Source organism: Crinia signifera, chromosome 2 (assembly GCF_055691185.1).
Source record: "Crinia signifera chromosome 2, ASM5569118v1, whole genome shotgun sequence".
NCBI lineage: Eukaryota > Metazoa > Chordata > Amphibia > Anura > Myobatrachidae > Crinia > Crinia signifera.
Window position 1 is genome coordinate 225864307 of NC_139218.1, and position 27612 is coordinate 225891918.

Sequence of the window (27612 nt, forward strand, 5' to 3'; positions counted from 1 at the left end):
GGGCAGTTTTATAAAACCTTTAAAGGAGAAGTCATATATTATATACTGTAGCAGCCAACTATGGTTTACCTAGTGTAGTGTACTATAATATAAAGTATGCTTGGTTGCCCTGGACAACACTGCCTAGTGTCTTCTTTAGAAGGGATTATAGATCACCCCTAGAATCTTTAGCATAGTTAGTAGTTATCCAAATACAGTGATAGCAGGTAATTTCTGAGTGCTATTATATTGGCCCTTGTAAGCCTCAGGCAGGCAAATTAAAATTCCCAATAAGTTTCAGCTTTTTGGGGCTGTGATGGTGAAAACAGACAGGGAGGTATTCAATGCCATGGTTTTTACCATCAACCCCCCTCACCATATTCAATGTTTGTCCAGACTCCTCACCGTCATAGGTCGGCGAGGTTCGCCGCAACAGGGAGTCCGCTGCATTTTGTGGCGAGCCCTGCCATTTTAATGGCCACACTCGCCGTTTCCACCTTGCCAAAGGGAACTAGCAAGGTGGAAATGGCGAGTTAAGGGGAAGGAGTTGAATACTTGACAGCGAGTTATCGGATCAGCATTGAATACCCCTCACAGGTTTCAGTGAACCTACTGTATGTTTTTGAGTTCTAATTGGATCCCCCATAAAAAAATATAAGTGAAAACATTGGAAAGAAACATGAAAAACTGTTTTTTTTTTACTCCCGTTGTTTCATATCATGTAATTGAGTTGACTGCAAGTAACACTTTTGGGGTAAATAGCTGGGAAAAAATAATTTAGTTTTCATTTAAAAAAAACAAAAAACAATGATGTTTTGGTTAGATACATAAAACCATGTGGTGTCAGGTTCGCTAAGAAGAAGCAGCCTGGGCGGATTCTTTTCTTAGGTACATTTGTTCAGAGTCTTATCAGTACATGAAACATGCAAAAGACTTCAGAGAGAGGATTAAATAGACTGAAAGAGTAGAATTGAATACATTTGATGTTTAAATAAATATTTCCTTGGTTTACATACCTCTATCTACAAAAGTATAAACAAAAATGTAAAGCACAGAGCAATACTGAAAATGTGAATTTGGAATGTGTGGGAATTTATCACGTACGGCAACATTTAGTAGTTGTTACTGAAAGCGATTTAAAAGTGTACCATCTTTTTTTAATAATACAGAGCAAAGGAAACTTAGGACTTTTCATAGATTTACCCGATTCTACCTCAGCCATTTGTAACAATATGCTCCTATTTATATGCATATCTGTATATATTGAAGGTAAGTGGATGGATCTGCTCATAAAGCAATTTGTGACATTTTATATCTTCTTATGGAAAGAGCTGATTGGGATTCTCATAGCTAAATGTGCCTTATATTGGGCTGGATGCATCAAGCATTGCATGCCTCTCTTCACAAGCATAACAGCATTAAATACCGCTGTTTCCTTGATGCAAATCCCAAACGACAGCTCTTACAGTAGGATCTGTGCTTTGCAATAATAAGATTTCCAGGTTTATGACCCAGTGTTCTATCTGCACATGCATCTAGTGATGTGCATGTCCACCTAAACATGGCATTGCCCACCGCATCCAAGCCCAGGAATTTACTGCTTTCTGGGGCTTGGTGCATACAGTATGTGGTAAGTGACCAGACCTCTGAAAAAGGTCATTTGGCTGCATTTGTTAAGCTTGCTGCATACCACCATTTGCCTCCCAATGCAGAAATTACATTTTCTTTTGCAGGACAAGATATTTAAATGAGATGTAAGGGCATAGTTGTGGCTGCACGACTGGGAAGAGGCAGCCTGTTCGGCACAATGTTGGGCAATGCATGGCGTGGCTTGGCAGTGGGTAGAGATGGGTTATGAGGCAGCACAAGATGCTTTGCGTTGCATATTAACGTCATCGTAGCCACGTAGCCCATTGTGCAATGGTGAGATCACCAGCATTGTACAGTGGGGGTCGTGGCTGTGACAACATGATTCAGCAGGAATAGCGGATCAGGCATCCAGTCTTTCCACTTTACTCAGTAAGTGGCCAAGTGAGTTGCAAGGTGCAGGTGGCTCTGGGAGATGTGCCTACTTTTTTTTATGGGTGCGGGAATGCCACCTGATTTTTTGGCAGAGTAGGAATGTATAAGGGCTAAAAATAGAACATTCATGTTTACCTTCAAACAGGTTTCCTGATTTGTGGGCAACAAAGACCCTTTTTTCTCCATAATAAAATACTTAATGTCTTTTTTCAGTAGGATGGACCTATTTTCTATATTTCAGGTGCATTCAATTCAGTTACATGTTTTTATATAAGCATGAATATTCATGTCATATACAGTAACAAAACATGCAAAGATAACATGTAAAGAAGATAGTGCCCATGTCCTCTCACTTTCGTGGTTAAAGGACATTAAGGAGCGGGAATCATTTAGTTTATTTTATTTTTCTCTAGGAGAAAAAAATAATACAATTTAAATTTAAAGTTTATTAAATAAGAAAAAGCTACAACAGTAGAAATTCTATACGGGTGGAAAAAATAACTATTATTCTGGAACAAAAGGCCAGCACGGTTTATTTTTAGCATTTAATGTACTGTACTTTAGAAAATGAATTTTTTTTTAAATGTTACCATTATGTAGGAACAAATTAAACATACGCTTTTCATTTTATAACAAGTTTGTTTTTATGTATGTTACAGCACATTTCTGCACACTGCACCATTTAGTGTAGAAATTCTGCAAGATGGTACCGATTCAGTGCTATCACCTATAAAGTAACACCTATACAGTGTATCATTTATAAACTACTCTGTACCTCCCAACTGTGCTTTTGGAGAGATGGACTTCCTTGAACTCAACAGGTCATTGGGGGCTATTTACAAAGTCAACCCAGTACTTCTGATTGTTTTTATGCCTTGTACTTAAAGAGCAATGCTTTAACTAGCAAACTCACAGCAAACTCACAGCTAATAAAGCATTTTAAATATCGAGCCTAAACACAATCAGAAGTACTGGGGTTTAAAACACTGTGCTTTGTAAACAAACCACATTGTTAAATATTGTTTTATTTCTAGAAAAGATCCACTGAAAAGCCTTTGTATACCACTTTATTCTAAAAGAAAAAAAATCTGTGACCATAGTCTTGAAGTCTTTTTCTTATAAGCAAATAGGAATTATTATTAAAAACCCGGACCCTGTTGCTATATATATATGTATGTATATATATATAATAGATATATAGATATAGACTTATAAATATATACAGTAGGAAGTGACAAAAACATATCTGTTTTGATTCTCAGTGCTGAGTGAATGTGTCCTCAGTTGACCGCCTCTTACTTTAGCCTCTCAGTCAAACTCAAGCGGCTAGCATGGGAAAACATTTGTGATTAACCAAGAGGCAATTGACAGTACAGGTCAGTTAATTCATTAAGCCTTATAGTGAGCAATTTTCACATGTACTTTATGGGAGGGGTTTTTATTCCAACTGGATACCTTGTAAATGTATTTTCTGATTATTATTTCTTTTTAAGATGTATTTTTATTTTTTATTTTTCCTCTGGACAAATGTTATGATACAGAGCAGTAGACACAAACAAACAAAAAAATAGTACATATTGAGAGATACTGTATTACCTGACAATAGTAGATATGTAAAATATTAAAAATAAAATAAGTTAAAAATATTAAGGCAAAGAAGACTGTTAGTATAAAAAAGAAAAAAGGGTGGTAGCCAGTGGACAAAACACAGGGTATAAAGGGGGGAGAAATGACAGAGCATAGCGTAATTAAAACATAAGATCAATAATGTTGATACCTGGGAGTAGTACCAACACCTAAGGTAAAGTAAGAGCTTCATATTTGAATGCTTCCCCTTTCAGATCAAAAATGGTAAGCACCATAAGGAAGGACCATAGGTCTCCAGCAATTGCTAAATGAGTTACCTTACTCACAAGGGCTACCACAACATCACGGAAGGATACAATTTCCAGACATGACTACCATGTATGAATAAAGGTGGCAATATCTCTGCAACCTCTCCAGAAGAGTAGAGATGTAATCCCAGAATATTTTATATAATCTGGTAGGTATTTTATATTAACAAAAATAATCCTTTTAGGCATTTTCTTTCGTCTGAGTAGAGATACACAATTTAGAGACCTTTTCCCAAATGCTGAACAAGCCTCGGGGTCTATTTCCCATTGTACTGTAACTGGTGTTTTGGATTACAGCTATTTAGGCATAACTGTTGAAAACGAGTTGATAAATTGGAGATGTAATGAGCTGCATAGGGATGTAACATTGTCCCAGCTAGAAGTAAGTAGAGACATTTACTGTATATCAGGAAAATAAAAAATATTCTGAAAGTCACCGATTATCAGACAGCTCTAATATGCTACCTTAAAGATTGGCTCCATGATCAAGAAGGTTATGCCACTACATCCTTGGAAAGGGAATTTTTGGAAGGGAGAGATCTTGTTTCCTTCTTACATCTCCATGGCCAGGAGATCCCAGCTGTGGTGAGAGAGAACCCACTGCTATGGCCTATTAGGAACTGATGGTATACTTTGCACCACAAAAAAAAAACTATTTCAATGCACATAAACCCCTTTTAATTCCCCTTAAGTCTAACCCTGATTCCAGGGGTGACAAACTAGGCATCCATTTAATATCTTGAGAGTAGGAGGCATAGTTAACATTGGGTGACTGATGCACACCTCAGCAAAATGGCCTTTCACAGAGGCAAATGAAAAATTCCCAGTATTGGCAGCATTCCCGGTTGGTTTTCTTTTGGCCCTACATTACATTAGCACCACTATTCCCCATTTCTCTCAAGCTGTTTGGGCAAAGTCTCTAGACACTTTTCTTTGACAAACACGAACCAGAAAGACAGCGACCTCCATGGCCTACAATTATATACAACTTATTTTAGACTACTCAGTTTCTCAACTACATGAAGAAGGTAGAGCCTGAGCTGGCAGTGACACCATCATGGAGTAGTCACAGGCAAAGCAGTACAGCTTCCTGATATTACTGCTGGGAGACTCTTGTAGCCAAAATTAGTTTTGATTGTATTTTGTGGTAATATGGATGCTAATGTACATCAAGAAAGACATTTTGAATTGGAAGAGGAATCATATCAAGGTGCTCCACGATTTCAGAGAGGATATAGATTCAGGTATGGTTGTATATATCACAATTAGGAACACTTGTTAATTTTTTTAATTTAACTTTATTGATCTTGTGCTGGGTGATTACCTCATTGAATTTAAGCTGTACCTGGTTGAAGCACAGGTGATTACATGCTCTTTTCTGCATATCTGAGCCTGTCCAGCAGAACTGTCCCTTACTCCATTGTGGTAAGAGACCTACAATGACATGCAAGCACACCACTTTACCATCATACTCCCTGTTAAACCACCCACACTTCTAATGGCCAGAATTTTGCTGGATAATACTTTCATCAACCTAATGTGAATGGGATTACCAAATTGATTCAGCTGTAGTTTAGGAATGTAGTTGGTTCCTTCAGGAGATTGGCTTGGATGGCTAATTTATTGTCTATGGGATGCAGTTTAAATCCCGGCGGTCGGGATCCCGGGTTCAAAATCCCGACGCCGTAATCCCAAACACCGAAATCTCGACACTTTCTCCCCCCGCGGGTGTCCACGACACCCTCGGAGGGAGAATAAATTAGTATGCCGAGCGTAGCGAGGCACCGGGCCCGCTGCGTGGTGAGCGCAGCGAGCCCGCAAGGGGGGCGATCCACGTCCCCCCCTTGTGGGATTTCGGCGTTCGGGATTCCGGCGTCGGGATTTTGAATGCCGGTATCCCGACCGCCGGCTTTTCATGCCGAATCCTTGTCTATTTATAGGTTGTATAAGGTATTTAAGTTTGTACAAATTACTATTATATCTGTATGGATATGTAGTCATGCTTACCATTTCTGTTATTTAGCAATCAGTGTCCACTGCGATAAATAAAACATTTTAGGAAAAAGTAATTCACAAAAATTGATCATGTTAGGATAGAAACCTGCACATTAAGTTTTGATTTCTGTTCAGGGCTATTTGCTCATTGCTTAGAAAATGTTGTGTCATTCCTTTTGACCACCTAAATAGAAGAAAAATCAATTCAACTCCGCCAGCGCACTCAATTTCCTTAGCATTACAGGAAAATGAATGCTTCCATTTTGCAGATAGTAAATGCTGGATACTGTGGCTGCTGACTGCAGCGTTCTGACTAGAACTAAAATTAGGCAGATAAACTATAGTGTGCCTCTTAATTAAAACAAAAGAAGACACTAATGTTTTAAGAAGATCTATATATACAATTGAGCTATCATTGTAATTTGCATTATTGTTAAATGGAGCTATTAAGGTTAAAATGGGGATGGAAGATAATTATTGGCTCCCTTCTTCCTGATGATATCTGAGAGCATTTGCTGAGCCATTGTCTGACCCATCTCAGCAGGGTCTACTGTTGTAGAAGCAAACTCCAGGGAATCATAATTTACAGGTTACAGTAGCTAAAGAGGTCAATTGCAAAGCGGTAAGGACTCTCCTAGCAGAATAGTCCCATACACTCACACAGGGATGCTTTTAGTACATCTTACATTTTCATCTGCCAGCAACATAGATTTATGCTCTGCAGATAGATTGTCCTTTAAAATATATTCTGTGAAAGTTTGCGCAGTTGTAGTTTCTATTTTAAGATGAATTATAAATAAAAAAACAGCAGATTGCTTCTGAAGTATGCCCGGCTTTTATAGCATATTGCGGAAAAATCTTATTTTGTGGCTTCAAATAAATTCAACTAAATAAAAATAGCTATAACAGTTTGCAACGGAGGGAGAAGAGATGCTTTATGGGAATTCACAAATCTGTAGTTAAAAGCCAGGGAAAGATTGAACACTTTGTTTTACAGTATGCGTTACCTATGAAAAATGAAATTTTTGGGTTTAAATGGTGATTTTAGTTGTTATCACATATAACAGTATGCAACAGAAAATCTCTAGGACTCATTTACATTTGTTGTAAAATGCTCAATAAACCATAGCAACCAGTCACACAATTTATTTCATTGTCTAACTCAGAGGTTTACAAACTGGGCCATTACAGTACAGGTTTTAAGGATATCCATGCTTGAGTACAGGTGACTTAATTAGTATCTCAGTCAATTTGTTTTCACCATCTGGACTCAAGCATGGATTTCATTGCAACCTGGACTGTAATGGTGTAATGGAGTCTAACTTGCACCAATCAATATAAGATAATTGTTTACCAGCAGGATTGATGACAGTTTACCGCGTATATACAGTATTAGTAAATTAGCTCCTTTAAATTGATTGGGAACTTGGAAATTTAGCTATCCTGGGGCTCAAAAATGGAGAATGGATTAAGTCTTTTATCAATAATCAAAGAAAGGGTATTTAAAGCTAAACATTACAATCAGGACACTTTTCAAACAATATACCTTTATTGGGGGAATGATAAATTCAAATTATTCTCAGCATTGATCCAAAAGTACAATGATTCAGAATCATGTAAGTCAGTGTAGTATTTAGGCACATATGCAAATTTTGGCACTGATGCCTGTCTGCTGAATGGAGAATTTTAACTTAAAGGCCCATACACACTGGGTGATTTTGAGCTGAAAGCCACTCAAAACACCAAGTTTCAGCAGCTTCCAGCTCAAAGCCGCCCAGTGTGTATGACCCAGCGATAAACGGACACACACAGTACAGGGCAAATTCCATGCGCTGTGATTGCAAAAATGTATTTCACTGTTGCGAAAAATATTTAGAGATGTTCGGTATCAGGATTCACAGGGATAGAGCTATCTCTCAAGCTCTGTCCCTGCATGCGATAATAGATACATCCTTGTAATGTACAGTATGTATTCAATTATCCCAAATTGAATTTAGCTAAATTGATCACATAACATAAGCATTAAAGATGCAGAGTGTGATAAATATGCCCCTAAATAAGTCATGTGGACATTGTTAGAGTTAAGCCTCGTACACACAGTGAGATATTGGCTAATGGTCAATTTTGACCAAGCAATTTTGACTAGTTGCACTGGAGATTTTGACTAAGCGATTTTGTCTAACTACTATAGTTTCTAGTCAAAATTGCCTTGCCTGCACAGTCTATCTACTCTAGGAGATACTGACTTAGAATCTGTGTCTTAAGCAGGAGAAAAACTAGGAGATTCTGGCTAACCTTCTAGATTTTGACTATCTAGTAAAAATCTCCTGCCAAAATCTCCCCATGTGTACACCCCCTTAGGAAGGAATTCAATTAGCTCTGATAATGTACATAATGAGGTCCTCAAAAAAAAAGTGCCGGATAATTGGAGTCCCCCTTAATCTAGTTAGAACTGCATTGGTGACTCTATATGGAAAATTACACAAAATAACTAAAAGAATTATAAAGTAGCTAAAACATTTGTCAATACTATACACAAGGCTATATAAATTGGATATATGTTTGTCTGATCTACTTTGAAGCTGAGCCTTCATTGTCTTTGCTGGGTTATGCTGTGTTTGTTTATTGTTATATTACTTACATTCTATTTAGACATGAATTCCTGTAGGAAAGGTCATTGAATACTCTGTACAATATGGCTTATTGCTGTTATGCGAAAATCTGTGTTTATTTTCAGGAGTGTTTCTTTCCATCATTACAAGTAATAAAATGTTGTTCTCCTTGAGGAAAGCATTATGTGGAAAATCAATAATCGCAACATTTAGGTGCTTAGAACATTTGTTTAACCTAACTCTATTTTTAATTCTGTCACTGATCTAGAAAAACTTTCCTTCAGGTCTCTTTACCTGCTCACTCCTTGCCTTCAGGTCTCCTTACCTGCACCTCGTGTCACCTGTCTGTCTCCCCCTCCCTCTAGACTCTAAAGGTGCATACACACTGTACAATTTTTTTGACCAATTTGGTTGAAAGACATTTCCATTGAACCCAGTGTCCTGGACGAAAGATGTTGACAAAAGATATTGTCAACAAACAAACGATGAATGATGATGCGCATACCCGCCAGTTGTTCATCAAGATTGTTCGTCAACTGTGCATGCAGCTCAATTTGAATATCTTTCAAAAAGAACCTATAAACTGTAGCTAGATCTTTCTTCTTTCGTCTGTCGTCAATATCTTTAGTCAACATCTTTAGTCCAGGACACTGGGTTCAATGGAAATGTCTTTCAACCAAATTGGTCAAAAAAATTGTACAGTGTGTATGCACCCTAAGCTCTCTAAGGGCCCTCTTCCCTCCTGTTCTCACAGCACTCTTCTTGCATTTCAATCACACCACGCCGCCACCCCGCCGTCCCCCCTAACCCTGCCCGTCTCCCTGAAGCGGAGATGGGCAGGGACCCGCATCGCTACCATTGTGAGACTGGGAAGCACGTGCGTGTGAAACACACGCGCGTCCCAGTCTCTGTCGCCGGCGCTCGCCAGCGCAAGGGGTCTGGCGAGCGCCGGCCAAAGATAAGACATGCTCCATCTGTATATCTGTACTGTTTTACTTGTCTATCTGGCTGGAGTAATCACCATGTGGCGCCGCTGAATGGCTGCCTGGGTGCTGTACAACTCAGTAAATATACAGATGTATCGGGCCTCATTGTTGCTGGCGATCCGCCAGCAGCATGCTGCTGGCGATCCGCCAGCAACACGGCGCCTCTATCTGACTGAGACGCGCGTGCGTCCCCCACGCACGCGCGTCTCAGTATCCGGGCGGCGAGGCGGACGCAATACTGTCCGCCTCCCGCTCGAGGGGGCTGGGGGGGACCTCTGGCCACTGTGAGGGGGTGCGGTCGCCCGGTGTGGGCACCGGGCGACCAAGGGCAGCACCATCAGAAGGGGACGCACGCGCACCTCGTGCGCGCGCGTCCCCTTCCGGCATACAGATGTCGGCAAGGCAGGGGATGGCGATGGCGACGCCATCGCCATCCCCTGCAAAGATGAATCCCGCTACATCTGTATGTTGTTCATGTCCCTCATTAGAATGCATCTAGTGCATATCTGTATGTGTGATGTGTAACTGTACTGCCATTGTTGCTTGTTCTGATAACCCTTCGTATTACAGTATGTGCATTATTTTTAATGTCTGTAAAGCACCTTGAGTCCTTTTGGAGGAAGTGCGCTATATATATAAAACTTACTTATTTTTCTGAAAAAAAAATAATAATTAGATTTTCTCACATGTTACTACTGTACACAGTATATCCGTGAGGAAGTTTGCCTTGCTTTAGTCACTAAGGTCATTTTATACACTGTTCTGTCCATCCAATAAATGCTAAAGCAAAGTAATTCTACATATTGTATTTGAAAAGTATTGTAATTACAGTGGGAACATGTGGCATGCTGCATTCACAATGTTGACAATCATAATTGTTACGATACCCACCGGGGCGTTGATGGCCGTTGCTGACTACAGGAAGCAGGAGATCAGGCGTGAGCCCGCAGCTGGGACCGCCGGTTAGGACGGCCACAGCGAATCCTACTCTAACTCTGTTGAGTCCCCGAGGCAGATGGCAAACCCCTGCAGAGCTAGGCTTCGCCTGTGGCCGCCGCGTCCGAAGGAGCGAGTTAAGCCCGCTCTGACCCCGATGCAGCCAGGTCTTAGGATATGAGAAGGGGAAAGCGATTGCTACAGGGTAGCCCAAGAGGATAATCTGACTACTGGACCTAGCTGGGAAATGACCCCTGACGGCTGGCACCTGGCCAAGACGGGATTGCGACCTAGTCGCAGACACAAGTGACAGCGAGGAGTCCCACACAACACACCCCAGGGACAATGACTCCTCAAAGCCGGGATAAGATGGAAGGGAAAAATTCCTGCCTAACCGGATCTAAAGAGAAAAAACAGGGAAAGAATCCAGGAGGGATTCTAAGAAGAATCGGAACTGGATGGGTAAGACAACAGGCACACGGAGGGGCGAAGCCACGGAGGGCTACTGGAATGAGAAAGAGAAGACCGGGGCTCCACTGGAGCACTTACGTGACCCACGGCAAGATGGAAACTGCGGGTCAGACGCCGGCTCAACCCAGGCACAGGACACCCACAAGAGGCTGGGAGACTGGACGAAGCTGGAAGCAAATCTCCACAGACAAGGACCAATGGACGGAACACCCACAGAAGACTGGGTGACAGGATGCAGCTGGAAGCAGATGTCCCCGGACATGGACCAGTGAAGAAACACCCACAGAAGACTGGGTGACAGGATGCAGCTGGAAGCAAATGTCCACAGGCAAGGACAAATGGAGAAACACCCACAGAGGACTGGGTGACAGAATGCAGCTGGCAGCAAATCTCCAGAGCTCAGGACCAAGGACCAGGACTAAGGGAACCGGGTTTACACGCTAATGGTGAGCATATAGCTATAACCGGCGTCTGTGCCCAGCAGACGCCGGCTATTTATTTGAAAACCGCGCCGCCTGAGTGACGTCAGGCGCGCGCGAACCTAGCTGCCGGGCGGAAGTTCGGGGACGTTGCCTGGCAACGCCCCGACGCCCAGTCTCAGAGTGAGGCTTGGGACGCTGCCCGGCACCTCCGCCGTCCGCCCGGGTGTAGAGAATGCCGGGCGGCGGCGTGCAACAATAATGTCACATTTTTTAAAGAGGACATTGTTGAAATGTCATCAGGACACATGCCAAAGTTCTTAAAATGTCGGCATAAGGGTTATAGTGTGTACAGACGGTAAGATACGGCTTCCGATGTTGTGTAGTGAACATCAGAAGCCATATCGCATGCTTTTTTAGGGCTTGCGCGCCCGATGCGCTGTTGATGCAAGCTCCCGTGTGAGTGCAAAACAACAGTGAAATAGAGAGGGCAGCCAAGACTATATAGTGCAGATCTGCACTCCATGCATGCCGTCCCGGGATTTGCATAGCACAGCATATCGCCCCCCATGTGTACACACCATTAGGCTGCAGGACGAGATTTAGGCACTAGGGGTTAGGAATTAGGGGTAGACTACAGTTAGGATGGGGGATAGGCGCTATGGGGATGTTTAGATTTAAAGATTAGTTAGGTGCATAATAGTTAGCAGAATCACAGCTCAATCAGTGGTCTGCGTTGTAATTGCTTCACGCATGAACATTGAGACCTGGGAGCTGGTTCTGTACAGGCTATTACTGTGTCAAAAGTAGGTAAGTGATTGCTGGGTCACCGGAGATCGTATGTCAACACTGTCAGATGACAATTCATTAAAGTGCAAATAGCAATATGTTGCATGGCGACATTTTGGCCGTGGCAACACTGTAATGATTGATGACCACACCCCTGCAAATTACATTGGCCTTCTTGCCATTCATGGTATGCTGTCGTATTATAAGGATCTGCATTTCATTTTGCACAGTTATGAATTTATGCATATACTCTATTTCCTGTTTATGGTACTGTCAGTTTGAGAGCCAATGAGATTTCTCTAACAAATCATTTATTTTATTGACATTTTCAAAACTTTTTGTCCCTATCCATTATGCTCCTTCACTTTCAATCACACCAGGATAAAATGTATCATTCTGCTAAATGAGAAATATGACAAGTCACAGTGTGAAATCCCAGCAATATGTGCTATTAATGTGCAATGCTGCTGCCAGGTTTGTCCCTGTTTTTTCTGTTTTAAGGTGTTCTTTTAAAAGGCATCTTTGGGCCCTGTGACGCTGGCACAGTGGCAGGCACTGACAGCTTGTTGACACATTTGGCTAAACTCCTGCTATTGCAGACAGTACAAGATGTCTCTCTGCCAGCAAATTGTATCTCTGCATGTCTCAAACATGACGACATGCATTTTTTTAGAAAGAAATTTGTTGTATAAAGCAAAAATATGATTCTGTTTTGTTTCTTTTCATGATAAATCCCCTAATACTCGGAAAAGTTAGTGTTCATCTAAAGCAGGGGTCCTTAAACTCTTTTGCTCTGGGACTCCATCATACAATAAAAATAATTACAGGACCCCAGCAAGTTACTGCAGAAGGTCATCACATGACATGTGTCGTCAGCAGACAGCACATACATGGCAGCATTGTGGAGGTGCAAAATGATGGGAGGAGTCTAACATAACAGATTTTTCAGACTCCTTGAATCACCGACTGAGATTACAAAAGTCATCAGCCTGATGGTCAGCAACATGGAGTCGCGGCCCCATGCTGAGAAGGTCGGGACCCACTTTGGGGTCAGGACCCACAGTTTGAGAACCACTGATCTAAAGCATACTTGCCTATCTGACCCTCTCCATGCGGGAGAAAATTCTCTGTTTCTGGACTTCCCTGGTAATGTATGATTGCCATCACCTGTGGGGAGCTAGGTAAAGGTGTTTCACCACATATGATGGCTATCATACATTACCAGGGAAGTCCAGGAGCAGAGCATTTTCTCCTACATGGAGAGGGTCAGGTAGGCAAGTATGATCTAAAGGTATATCTTAATGAATACAGATTAGTAATTAGTGTCACAGAGCCTGAGGTCTATTAAGTTCAAGGAACCTTAGCACTGATAATTTCTTTCAGCTATTATTTTCTGAACACTACTTTTGACTTTCCTAGCTAGATGTCATCTATACTTGAATTAGTAATATTTACCCTGTGTATGGTGAATCAGCCCGGTTCCACCCCACTCCGCTGTAATACTTACCTGTTTCGGCACTGCAGGGCTCTCCTCTCCTGGTCTGTTCTGTCTCTATGACGGCTGTGATAGGGGCCGCATCTTGAAGACCTGTTTCCAAGCGTACAGTATATTTTGCAGCAGGTGGCACAAAACGCTTTAAGATCAGTAGCCTACTGTACGTTCTTTACATTTATACATTGCAGAATCAGTGGAAGGCAGCTCATTGTGTACTAGAGATACGGGGCTGCACCAGTAACCACACAGGAGTTGGTATTACATATGTACGGCTGCTGCTTTGTAGCATTTTATATACAGATTCATAATTGCCTCCCGGAAACTGCAGGAGACTCCTGAATTTTTTGGTAGTCCCCCTGCACCCCCAGGAGAGCAGGCAGATCTCTTGCATCGTGTCCGGTTCCTAGTGAAGTGGGCAGGGTTGGACTAAATAATGTGAATTGTGTCATTCTATACAGACAAGCACATTTTTCCTATTTATATTTAAGGTGGTGGAGCTTAATGACACAAGCACCTAGCCCTGCCCCCTGACCTGATTGGCTACATCTCCTCTGTGGGCGTCTCCTGGAGAGGAGAAAGTAAAACATGGCAAGTGTGATACAATTGTCCCTTATACATTATCAATGTGATATTGTCACACCTAGTTGTTTTGTTTACATGAATAAGATGCACATTTTGAGAAAGAAAGATGCTCGGTGTGGGCCAGTCGTCCGACATCGGATACGGTCACTAGTTCTACAAGCATTAGGTCAACAGTCATTAGGTTGACCACTATAGGTCGACAGTCAATTGGTCAACACATGAAATAGGTTGACATGGTCATTGGGGCGGCAGAAGCTTTAGGTTGATGTGGAAAAGGTTGACATGAAAAAGGTCGACATGAGTTTTTTAAGTTTTCTTTTATAAAAAGGTGGTTTTCATACTTTAATATCCAAGTGGGCATAGAGTAAGAATATAATAGTGTTCCGAATCATGGCAAGTGAAGCTAGCCATGCAAGGGGACCTTGGTACACTTATACGGTGTCCATATCGACTTAGACACAAAAAATTTAAAAGGGGTTTTTTCACGTCGGCCTAATGACCATGTCGACCTAATGCAAGTCATGTGTGTTTCATGTGTCAACCTAGGGACTGTTGACCTATAGTGGTCAACCAACTGACTGTCCACCTAAGTTCTGTTGACCCATACCCGTCCAAAACTGGGGAGCTAAGATGACTATTTGGTTGGGATGGGGGAATGCCACCTACTCTTGTAAGGGACTCCCTGATGTTCCAGGAGAGTAGGTTAGTAAGTTTATTAATAGATGCCATCCTATTATAGTCACTGGAAATCATACAGTATCTTGCCCATCCCCTCCATCCAAAAAGGATGTTGCACCCCTGCAACTCATAGTTTATACTACCTGCTCTAAACCTTTATATCCTTAAAATGATATAAATAAAAGTGTTTGTTGTTTAGTTGTGTGTTTTAGTTACAGGACGGTGTAATGGGGCATACAGTACACACGGGGTGATTAAAGCTCAATTTCTAAGCGATCTGACTAGATTGCTTAGAAATGAAGCACAGATTGCTCTGTGTGTGGGCCGCCCCCACCAGTGGTCTCTCTCCAGAGAACATGGGCAATGCCAGTGACAGATCGCTCAGCACACATCGCTGGTGCATCGCTGTGTGTACGGGGCATAACATATTACTGAATGCACTTTCTGTATTACAGGAGGTTATGACTTTGGGCCAGATTCTCTAAGCTTCAAAAGTGATAAAAGTGATAAAATGGAGAGTGATAAACAGCCAGCCAATTAGCTCCTACCTGACATTTTTCAAACACAGTCGGTGAAATGGCAGGTAGGAGCTGGCTGTTTATCACTCTCCATTTTATCACTTTTGAAACTTAGAATATCTGTCCCTGTATCATTACTACTCTTACAGTTGATATCAGGAAAATAACTACAGGTCGAGTATCCCGTATCCGAATATCCGTTATCCGAATTATTCCGAAATACGGACATTCCAGAAAGTGAAAAAAAAATTTTTTTTTGCTAAAAACTCACTGGGGACATATGTAACAGCATCACTGGGGACATGATATGTAACTGGCACTATATATGTGCAAGACAATGATTGCTTGGCATTCAAATTCAGTGCTGAGATAGTACACATATTTTGTTTCACGTTTTGAAACCTTGTTTTTTGAACAATTAAAATATGTTTGTGTGTATTTTATGTGGTAATAAAATATATTTGTGTGTATATTATGTGTTTATACAGCATAAATGCAAGATACTTCAAAATACATCATTGAAATATTAAAATATTCCGAAATACGGAATAATCCGTTATCCAAAATTCTCCTGGTCCCGAGCATTTTGGATACGGGATACTCAACCTGTATTAGATTACAGAAACACTTTCAGCTATGTAAATTCATATCCCATGCACAACTCTTTGTAGAGGTATTGCCTTAATTAGTTCAGTAAATTAGTCCCTTGTTACTTGTATGCATCCGAAAATTTCAAAGTGGTTGTCTACCAAGTTTCATTAAACCTTTCAAGAGTGAGCTAAGACCCGTTCTTCGTGGGCACAGGGGGCTGTTCATCAAAGATTACTGCCTCTGACTTTCTTTTGCATGGTCTAAATGATTCCATAATGACTTCTTAATCATTACTGATTCGGTTTCTGAGGGTGAATAAGAGAATTTAAAAGCACGCTCCATGTACATAATACTTTTCCTCCTCATTATTCAACGTGACTTCTCATTGAACTGCTTAAAAATGTGATTCTAGTCGTACGTGTTTTGTTTTTAACATTTGACAAAAGAATTTGAATTGAACACTAATTTCTAGTCTATCACTAGATCTGATATAGGATGTATTACAAATGGCAAGGTGGCAAATTAAAACATTGCGCTGACAGAAACTTAATAAATGAACTGGCATTCCCTTGTGTGACATCCGATCCCATATATACTCTTTTTAAACAAATTGCTATTTGCAAGATGTTAACAATAGTGATTTGCTTGCAATAAACTTTATCTAGATGTTTTGTGTCAGAACTGTAAAAAAATTTTGGGAACAAAAACAATCAAAATTACCGCAAAAAATATCAATATAAAAAATATATTTTGCAAAAAATAGGTTTGTTCTTACAGAACCTGTATACCGTATATACTCGAGTATAAGTCGACCCGAATATAAGCCGAGGCACTTCATTTTACAACAAAAAACTGGGAAAACTTATTGACTCAAGTGGGACCATCACTCGAGTATAAGCCGAGGGGGGCTTTTTCAGCATAAAAAATGGTCTGAAAAAGTAGGCTTATACTCGAGTATATATGGTATATAGAAACTATCTGACATGATAATTTGTATTTTGTCATTAAAATAATTATCTGCTATTTTAATGGCTTAAGCTGAAGTTTTACTGTATTGGTTTTTTTTTTTTTTTACGTAGCTCATAGTGCTCCTAGTAATGTTGGGACACTGGCATCTATTGAACATTATTTATATAACAGTTTTCATTTTTTAACATGGTGCCTGCACAGAACACATAACACAATCTTACATTCACAGCAGTGATGCAGCTCTCAGGCATAGGCGTGCGCACATTGAGTGTTAGGGGTGAACAGGCCCCTCCTAATGATGTGCCCACCCTTATGAACACCACCCTGCTGCTAGCAATACCAGAAATACCTTTTACCAAAGACTTTTGCTTTTTAGAACTGTATTCCATTAAAAGAAGCGCCCATCAATCAATTATGTGTGTTTGGCATTGTTAATGGTACTAGACCAGGGTCCTCGGACTATTTTGCTCTGGGACCCCATTATACAATAAAAATAATTACGGGACCCCAACAAGTGAACGCAGAAGCTCATCACATGACATGTGTAGTCAGCAGACAGCACATACATGGCAGCAATGTGGAGAAACAACATGATGCGAGGAGGCTAAAATAACAGACAATTCAACAGATTTTTCAGACTCTTGGAATCACTAACTGAGTTTAGAAAAGTCATCAGCCTGACGGTCAGCAACATGGAGTCGCGACCCCATGCTGAGTAGGTCGGGAACCACTTTGGGGTCAGGACCCACAGTTTAAGAACCGCTGTACTAGACCATTGTCATATTACTACATACCTGCGTCATCCATATATGTTTTTGACTTTATTTGCATGTACTGTTACGCAGAGTAATTAGAAACTTAAAACTGAAATAGGCAGGAGATTATGGTGTGGCTAAGAGACGTTTTATATTGTAGCGAGTTCCAATAGATGATGGTAGACCCAATGGGTGGTGTTAGACACACCTAATAGGTGGTGCTAAGCACACTTCTCTGCTGGTGCACCCTCTAATAAAATGTGCTGCGCACGCCTATGCTCACAGGCTTTCACTAACACAGTCACAGCAGTACTGCAGCCCACAGCCACACATTCTGACCCTCTCCTGTATGAAATCATGTCTGAATCACAGAGGTTTTTTTTTTTTAAATTCAATCATGTTTTTGTCTGAATCACAGAGTTAATGACTTTTATAGAATTCACAACATAAAAGAAAACATGTTAACTTCTGTTGAAACCCAATCCTTAACACAAAACTACTCGAGAGGCAATTTTGGTGGGTTCAGTTTTCTACAAACCATACCACACTGATTATTGTAAGCTTAAAACCACAGTGATTTTAAACTACTAAAATACCTCTCGAGGGCTGCAATAACTGCATAATAATACTTGGCCAAGGAGATATAGGGAGAGATGGGTGAGAAAGATGATAGAAAATGGATAGATATGAGAGGTATAGGGGGCTGGCAGGGTAGACAGATAGTATAAATAGGAAGAGGCTGGATAGAGTTGAGAGGAAAAGGGGAAGATAGGGACAGAAGGGGGTGGGGCACCATCGGCTGCACCATCAAACATTGCATCTGCCTATGGCATCTCTGAAACATGTGCAAAGGAAAAACATTGGCCACTTCAGTCACCCCAATAAGTGGAATGCTTCAGTTGTGAAATGCAGGAAAGTTGAGATGATACAGCTAGGGACCTATAAACGATGCAAGCCATGGATGGTGTACATCTTATCGCAAAGATTTAAGCAGTCAATAGTGTAGGTCTGGTGGCAGAAGTTCCCATACTTTCTGCTTTACCTGGTCATGACACAGATGAAAGAAATCTGTTTATGTGATTTCCTTAACATCATCTATGGCTAACTCCGGTTAAACCATGCACCATTGACGGTTTCATTGTCGATAGCTATTCTTAGACAGCTAACAAAGCTGATTAAATGACTTACACTATAATCAGGGTTTGTGATGTCACTAAGCTTTGTTATAAATGTCATTAAGTGGTATAGAACAGTTAGTTATTAGCTGATTGTGAGCTTTATATTATACACTTAAAATCAGATATTGCACATAATGCAGGGTTACGATATTAAATCCATGTTTTTTATCACTCACAGAGTGTTACTATAGCCATAATGTTTTAAGAATATAATAAAACAAGAATAAAACATCTATCTTGCATTGTGCCACCATTTCTTAAATTGGCTAGATTAGTGTGGGACACACAGGACGATTTCATGGATATATTTAAGCGATCTGACTAGATCTCTTAGAAATTATGCACACATGTCCCGTGTATATATCCCCCAGAGATGGCGATGTCCCGTGCATCGCTATCCCTTGACTAGATCTTGACTGCATGCAGTCAAAATCTACTCAGATCGCCAGTGTTCTCACTAGAATGAATATATGGCAACACATCAAGACTTTTGGGGAGAGTCTATGATATGACATCAGGGATGACCACTTCCACCCTGTCTTAGTTGCAGATTAGTGGAAGCCTCAGAGTTACAATTGCAAAGATGAGAAAAACTGTTCGATGCCGATAAGCGATACATTCACAATTATCTCACAATTCAGCAAGGGCGCTTTCTCTTTCGGTGTGGGCGGTGGCTTTCTTATCGCAGTCCACTGCAAATTCTCACATTAGCAGGGTGAAATCACTATTCCATGGTTATACTCAATGAATTACCTCCAGCCCCAACATGTACCTTCCTCCATCTATCACTGATCATTTCAGAGGCCAAGTCTTCTATCTGTCTCTCTTGATTCCTGAACTTTTTAAATGGAACACACGACAGTCAGCAAGATAAGGTGACCTAGGACAAGGGAGGGGAGGAACGGAACTGTAAGCCACATCCTGCAAAGTTACTGTCCCACGTAGGAATGTGGTTTTTGAGCAGCTGGAAACTTCTCGCCCTCTAAATATAAACTATGTAATCGAACCAGGTAATAGCACCCATATCAGGAAGCAAAACAATAATGGGCCACCAAGGGCATATCAAACCTGAACCTATTTGGCATGCACAAGCATTGGTATAAGCAGCACGTTTATTTTAGTCTCATCCAGTATCTAAGTATCTAAGATTATGCTTTGTAAATTCTGTTTTAGAAGATTTTTTTCTTCACCTTAGCTACAGCAATTGATTGCTCTACTGTTACAGTATTTAATAATATGGTCAGTGGTATATACTTTGCTGTGTGCCCTTATGCATGACATAAAATGCCAGAGAAATGATTTTATAGCAGAGTTAAGCAGGGATGCTTGTTCTGACCTGGGATGGATGTAGGTGTCACTGTTCAGCTATAATGGGTTTCCACTGACCTTTGCTGCCAGTAAATGATGAGTGTAAGCCCTTTTTGATGCTAGTCATTGTCATGACTCACAAGGAAATGCATTTCTGACCTATGACCCTTTTTAAATTTAATAATTTTTATTGTTTTTTGCAAATTAAACATATAACACATAAACCCCCAAAGACATACAGAATGTAGTAGGCAAAGCCGGCCTGCGGCAGGATGCTGGCATATTGGTGCGACAGAATGCACAGAGAAAATATTGACAATATGAATTGCAACATAGATATAAGGATAGTAGCATTTCTGGCCTACATATATATGATACCCCAAGTGCCCGCAGGCGCCACACGAGCACATGGAAATATACACATCAACATGAATATCAGGAATAGCTAAAAAGAGTCCTGTCACAACCGGCTGCCGTCAAATCTACTAGAAGAAAAAAATAAAATAAACAAGTATACCCAAAAGGACCAAATCAACCCCCCAATAACCCCCCACCCTGTATGTCCCGCCCCCAACCTGGGAATACCTGGAGCCCTAAACCTAATTTACCCTTTCTAAAACCCACTAAACTACATTTCTAACTACAAGAACTCCTCCCCCCCTCCCTCCCCCCCCCCCCCCTCCCCAAGAAATGTGAACCTATCAGGGTATTAAACAACGGAGATATACTGAGGGCTATAAACTTGCGACCCTAAATAAATTGAAGTAAATATCTATTGGCAGACAGCAAGAGAGAAAAAAAAAAAAAAAAATTGTTACATATATATATAGGAAGCATCAGGAGATATCACAAAATTATAGTGTGGCACATGGTATACACTATGTCAGTCTGGGCAACACTCGAAGCCAGGAGAGGAAGGGATTATAGGATCAGGATCTTTACATCAGCAGGTGTGAATGTAGGATAAGTTCCATAATAGGAGTGCGAGCAAGTCCAGTCCGATGGCAAGAACATTACAGAGGAACGATACAGTCCTGGGTGGGCAACAACACATATAGAACAATAAAGCAGAGTGTTATGTTTAATTCCGATTATTGAAGCAGGGTCTTGCTGATATTTAACACAGGTGACAAGAGAAGTGAAGGCCCTGCAGCTTGCAGTGACACATCACGTAGATAGCGAATTCCATCCAGCTTGCAACATTACAATAAGAGCCGCTGGCATCTCAGCAAAACATGATGAGATGTAAAGCAGGAGACAGGGATATAATAACATTTTGGACAAGCACTATGAAGAGTGAAAGTAGTGAGGCATATGTAAGATGGAATAACAATTTGGTGGAAATACAGTGCTAATCTGGCCATCTCACAGTCTCGTAATATAGCAGGATGGGATTACTGTAGATAAAGTTAGTCCCGCTTAGACAGCTGTGATGGTATCTGGAGCGCTTATGGTACCGTGTATAGGAGACAGCCATAGACTTCAGATTCTTAGCAAGGAGCTGGAGGCAAGTTGTATCTTCATCGGAGCAAGCAGGGACAACATTCCAATCAGTCACAGGCACGTGTAGATCAATAGGGAAGTACGAGTCCATTGCAGCAAACATACCCGTATCAGGGTAAAGCGGAGGGCTTGTAGACCCGCATGTCTCCCTCATAGGCAGAGTTTCGCATATTCTGTAGTGAAGTAAAGAGGATAGAACCCCCCTCCGATCAGTACACAGGGTTTTATGTTCTAGTATTGTGGCAGAGGAGGCCAGAGGTTCCATGCTTTTAGGGATGTCTCCCGTATCGAACACAGCCCGATTCCCAAGGGGTGTCAGGGAGGATGAAACATCTCCTCTCAGATCATCCAGTTGCCGGCATAATCTAGTAGAGGCTGCATTTATCTCTTGCAGGATCTGTTGTAGAAGGGTGTCCATGTTTAACAAGGCTGGTACTTGTTTAGGATGCGTCACAGGAGACAGAAGTAGATAGGAGTTGATAGTATAGTCACTGGAAGCTAAGCTGTGTTTGAGGAGCCGCAACCAGGTTTGTGCAGAGCAAAGATGGCGTCAGCGCGCCAAGTAGGTTGTCGCCGTCACCACTCACGCCAACATGAATCCTTTTAGTATAATATAAGTGCTGCAGGGCAATGGAGGAATGTGAGGTCACTCCCGCAGTATTTGGCATTAGCAGACTCCGTGCCAAACTACACACAGCCCCTCCGCCCGACGGCTACACGAGCCAGGCAAGATGGCGCCGGTTCTCTCCGTGCGGATCGCTGCAGCAGGTCACCTCGGAAACCGCTAGCCGCTTATCCCGCCAAGCTTCTCCGGAGAGGGCACCAGCCCCAGCCCCCCAGTCCGCTTCACCCCCGGGAGTAGGGCGTCGTATTGTGCAGGATATTTGGCCGCGAGTGACGAAGCAACAGCAGGCCGCAGCAAATGGAGGCACCGGAGCAGCGGGTAAAAACCGAGGCAGCGATTCAGCAGGGGCACCAGATGGTCAGGTAGATGTTCGCACAGCAGCACCAGCTTCAGAGCCGTTTTACAGGTCAAAAAAAGGATGATATACAGGATAAGATGCCGGAGCTCCAGAAAAATGCTGCCTGCTCCTAGCTCGTCCAAGCCACGCCCCCCTGACCTATGACCCTTGCCTGCAGTCTACCGTGTTCCCTGCTCTTCCTGTGAGTTGCTAAGTAATTTCTGCTCCTTATGCACACGTGCAGCTATCTTCTTCTTGGAGAAAGAAGCATGGATTTGTCAACAAAAATGTGTTTGTCACTAAACTGAATCATACAGATGTAGCCATGCTCATTGTGAAAAGTCACAGCCCGGTGCACCACGTCGCATGACATGATGCAGCAAAGATGAGCATGGCTGCATCTATAGACTATACTTATTCGATAATTACACTGGTTTTCTTTAAACACTATACTATGGGCCCCATTTGTCAACACAATTTGACACCAGCAGCAGATTTTGTTTAGTATGATGACTGCGATTATAATGGATATACAGCTGGTATTCAGCCATACTTACCTCTCCTGCTAACTCCAGCGTTGCCTCAATGGTGGCTTCCGCTCTGCTGCTGGTAATCTTAAATCATTGCGCGACTGCTAGTGTGCATGACAGTTTCACCTGGCAGTGATCTAGCAATACCCAGATTGCTTTGCTGAAGCCGGAAGGCAGTGCTGGTTTCCCATTGCCAACAAAGTGGAATGTATGGCTCTCACATCTAAAGAAGTTCAGAGGGGTACAGGGGCAAACCGGTATTTAAACTCATTTTACCGCTGTTTGATGAATAGTTAAATTAGGACATATGCTTGTTAGCAGGTATAAAAGGCTTATGTACAATTGTTAAATGGCACCCTTTATTCTATTAGGGCTCCCGTGTGTCCACAGTTTCCCAGGATACAGATTTATTTTCCATGCATATTGACCTCTGTCTAATGCTCCTTAACATGCACTTAACAATAATTGGGTTTCCAGGCATAGGAATTGTAGTATTTTCCTATAGTATAAACATTGTGCGCTTTAATAGACTTCTGTACATAGACAAGATATGGCCTTGGCCTTCATCTACAGTAAATGTGTCATTTTAATTTTTTTGCAAATTAGATTTTTATTGTAAGTTTTCAAATACAAAAATTGTAGAGTACTTATGATACAAACAGATACGAGTCTTACAGAGTAGGTAAACAGGTAAATCTAGATCACAGATTTGAATATTTACGTAAAATATGCGGTTTCTCTATATATGTACCAATCAGAATTCTCAAAAAAAAGAACATAAGTAATAATTCAAAAAGCAATACTGTAGATATGCAAAAAACTAAGAATAGGTGACTAGAAAAAAAAATAGCACAAATAGGAGAAAGATAGGGGAATATTAGAAAAAGAAAGGTAAGAGAAAAAGAAAGGAAAAGAGAGAGAAGAGAAAAGAGGAACTCTGCCCCTGAACATTCCAGGCCTCAGATAATTCTGTAATTCTGTAATCCGGTCAATGTTACTTGTTTAGTTTCACGGCGGCAGCAGCAGTGCATCTGAGTCCCCTTGCGGGGCTCGCTTCGCTCGCCCACGCTGTGGGCTTGGTGGCTCGCTGCGCTCGGCACGCTATCTAAAATCAACTGTATGCCAACGTGGATAGTTGGGGTATGAACTATCTACATTGGCATAGAATTAATTTCGGTACTTATGAGTTATCCGGGCGCCCGATTTTTTGATTGTATGCCTTAAGTTAAGGCATACAATCGGATGCGATGCGATATCGCATCGCATCGCATTGCATCGCATGTGACCATCGGATGCGATGACCCGATTTTTCCATAGGAATCAATGTTAAAATGGACTGAGTCCATTTTAACATGGAATTCAATGGGAAAAAGGGGTCCTTTTCATACCCCTACTATCCAAGTGGGCATGGAGTTGGATATAAACCTGTGGCGAGCGTAGCGAGCCACCGAGCCCGAAGCGTGGCGAGCGAAGCGAGCCCCGCGAGGGGACGGTATTCTATGTCCCCTCGCGGGGCTCGCTACGCTCGCCACGCTTCGGGCTCGGTGGCTCGCTACGCTCGCCACAGGTTTATATCCAACTCCATGCCCACTTGGATAGTAGGGGTATGAAAAGGACCCCTTTTTCCCATTGAATTCCATGTTAAAATGGACTCAGTCCATTTTAACATTGATTCCTATGGAAAAATCGGGGCATCGCATCGCATCGCATCCGATGGTCACATGCGATGCGATGCGATGTGCCCGATCCGACCCGATTTAGAAATCGGGCGCCCGGATAACTCATATGTACCTTAATTTCCTTTATTTTAGATAGTTTGGTGAGCACAGCACCCGGAAGTTCATGGCGGCCATGTTGCCGCCGTGAAGCTAAACAAGTACCCGGTCAACTACTGATAATGAGGTATCTCTTAGTGTACGATTTAAAAGCCAGAAGCTGGGACAGAAAGGCATTGCTTCATTAAGAATAATACTGGCCACTTTATGTGGGTACAGCTGAAGGAGAGGACATTCCCACCAGATATGAAGTGGAGTACCGACTGCCCTTTCACATCTAACAGGTGTTGTTGGTGCCTTTTTTTGTTTTGGCATTCAATTTTCTTTTTTTTCTCTTGTTTTTATGGTTATAATTCTTTTTGAGTGAGGAAGATTAAAGATCACATAGGCCCTGTGCTGAAAATAATCAAGGGCCTGTTTTGTTGTCATAAGGGGAGGAGTGGCCAGTGCTTTGTGGGTGTGGCCTGCTGCACTCTCAGCCTCAGCTTAAAAAATTGTATATGGAGACCTACAGCTACTTTTTCCTCCGCTCCATTGGTAATCTGGCCATGTGAGTCACACATTACCTCACATCATTCATAAAATAGAGATATCAAAGTGATGTCAAATAGGGATATCACCCATAGTGATATGGATGTGTTTTAAGGCTAAGGCCAATACACACTGGATGATTTTGAGATGAAAGCAGCTAATGTTTTGTCGGTTGAGCTCAAAAAGCGGCCCAGTGTATATGAGGCACAGATGATCGCTTAAGCCCGCTCCCGCATCATTGCTGGCCACTGCTGCTTATCTGCTGGTATTACCAGCAGATGAGTGTCGGACTGAACGGCTTTCTATAATATCCTGCTATGGAAAGTGTTCACAGCGGTGAAAATCGATGGGCGGGGGGGGGGGGGGGGGGGGGGGGGAATCGCTCAGTTTATATGCACCTTAACTTTCACTTTTAAAGGGTGCTATGTAATATACTTACCTAATTTATATTACTTCTCTCCATGAGAAACCTAAGCACATGAGCACCTAGATCCGCTCATGTGCTTAGGCCCATCATCACACATTGAGATGATGGGACTAAAATGGCGCAAATAGGGTGACATTCTATGGTTTGAGATAAATGCGCATGTTTTTTTTTCGCACCACATCGCCGCTATTCGCCCTTTTTAAAATCGCATTTTTTGGTAATAATTTGCATATTTAATGTGATGCGCTTTGGTGGCTGAAAAGTGCGAAGTGGTGCGATTTGCGGCGAAGTGGTGCGATTTTAAGTAACAAAAAAGTGCGATTTCATCTGCCGGTCATGTGCGAGTTTTGGACCAACCGGAGTGTGATTTACAAAACTGTCTCCGCATGACTAAGAACCCCCCAACCTATTGGCCCACCTCTGTCCCCTCCATTATGCATCACACCCCCTATATAAAGGGGCACTGGCGCCATTTCACTCTTTGATAGGAAGTAAGGAGCATGGAGAGGAGCAGTGGCAGTGTGAGTAGAGGAAGAGGTGTTGGTGGCAGAGTGAGAAGTGGCAGAGGGAGCAGTGGCAGAGGAAGCAGTGGCAGAGGGAGCAGTGGCAGAGGGAGAAGTGGCAGCAGCCAGCCAAATGGGAGAGCCAGCAGTGTGGCAGGCAGCATGGCCACAGCAAGGCCAGCCCCAGACCAGGCCCTGGCCGTCCAGCACCAGCAGGAGGAGGTGGAGGATCCGCTGGCATCCCCATCCTATAGCCAAGACCTTGACCATACCCCACAGCAGCTACAGGAGGGCCACATGTCAGAGGTGGAGGAAGATGGAGGTGTGGAGGAGGAAGACACTGGCATGGAGGAGGAGGGGTACATGGCTGGAGTAGAAAATGAGGAGGAGGAGGAGGAGGTAGAAGCTAGCCGCACAAAAAGTGTCCGAAAGGTCAGATTCTCCTACGAGGAAAATGCTGCACTTGTCCGGGCTATCATGCCTGTGTTTGACCGTTTACTTGGCAAAACTCACCACAAGACCACTGCACAGCGCAAAAGGGCTATGTGGAAGGACATCACCCAGGCGGTGAACGCTGTAAGTCAGCACAAGCGCCTGGTCAGAAATGTCAAGAAGAGATTCAATGACATCAAAAGGCAGCTGAAAAGTAAAATGGCCATCGAGTTGGAGGAGGCCACCAAGACTGGCGGAGGAAGCCCCACCACTGTGTGCTACACATCCTATAAGGTGAAGTTGAAGCACATCATACCCCCTGAGGTCCTGCCTGGCATGCACGTGGCGGATACCGATAGGCCGCAAACGCCATCCAGAGCTGGTAAGTGTGACCACATGCAATCTTAAACATACATGCCAATGTATCTAACTGTAATGTTCACTTGAATTGTTATGCTAAGTAAAGTGCTGCTGTGGAACTACATAGCCCAGCAAGGTCATGCACAAGAAATTGCCTGCTCCTACTTTAAAATTGCTCATAATGCTGGGCCTTGTAGTTCCACAACTGCTCATATTGATCAACACTGTAACATTCTTTCTAGCAGCCTAACATGTATGTGGCCAAAAACACAGAGGTGTACTGGTGGTTTAGCTGCCATGCCTACATTCCACAGATTATCCAACAGTTGTCATGTGTACAATAGTTTAATAATACTCTAACAAAATAATCTGGTGAAAAGAAAAAAAAAATGTGGTGAATAAATAATGTAG

General features: G+C 42.2%; 1 protein-coding gene across 3 annotated transcripts in view; it reads left to right on the plus strand.

Annotated features, from left to right (window-relative positions):
* SRRM3 (serine/arginine repetitive matrix 3) overlaps positions 1-27612 on the plus strand; it is a 334253-nt gene that overhangs the window by 76140 nt on the left and 230501 nt on the right. The gene's annotated exons all lie outside the window — the stretch shown is intronic.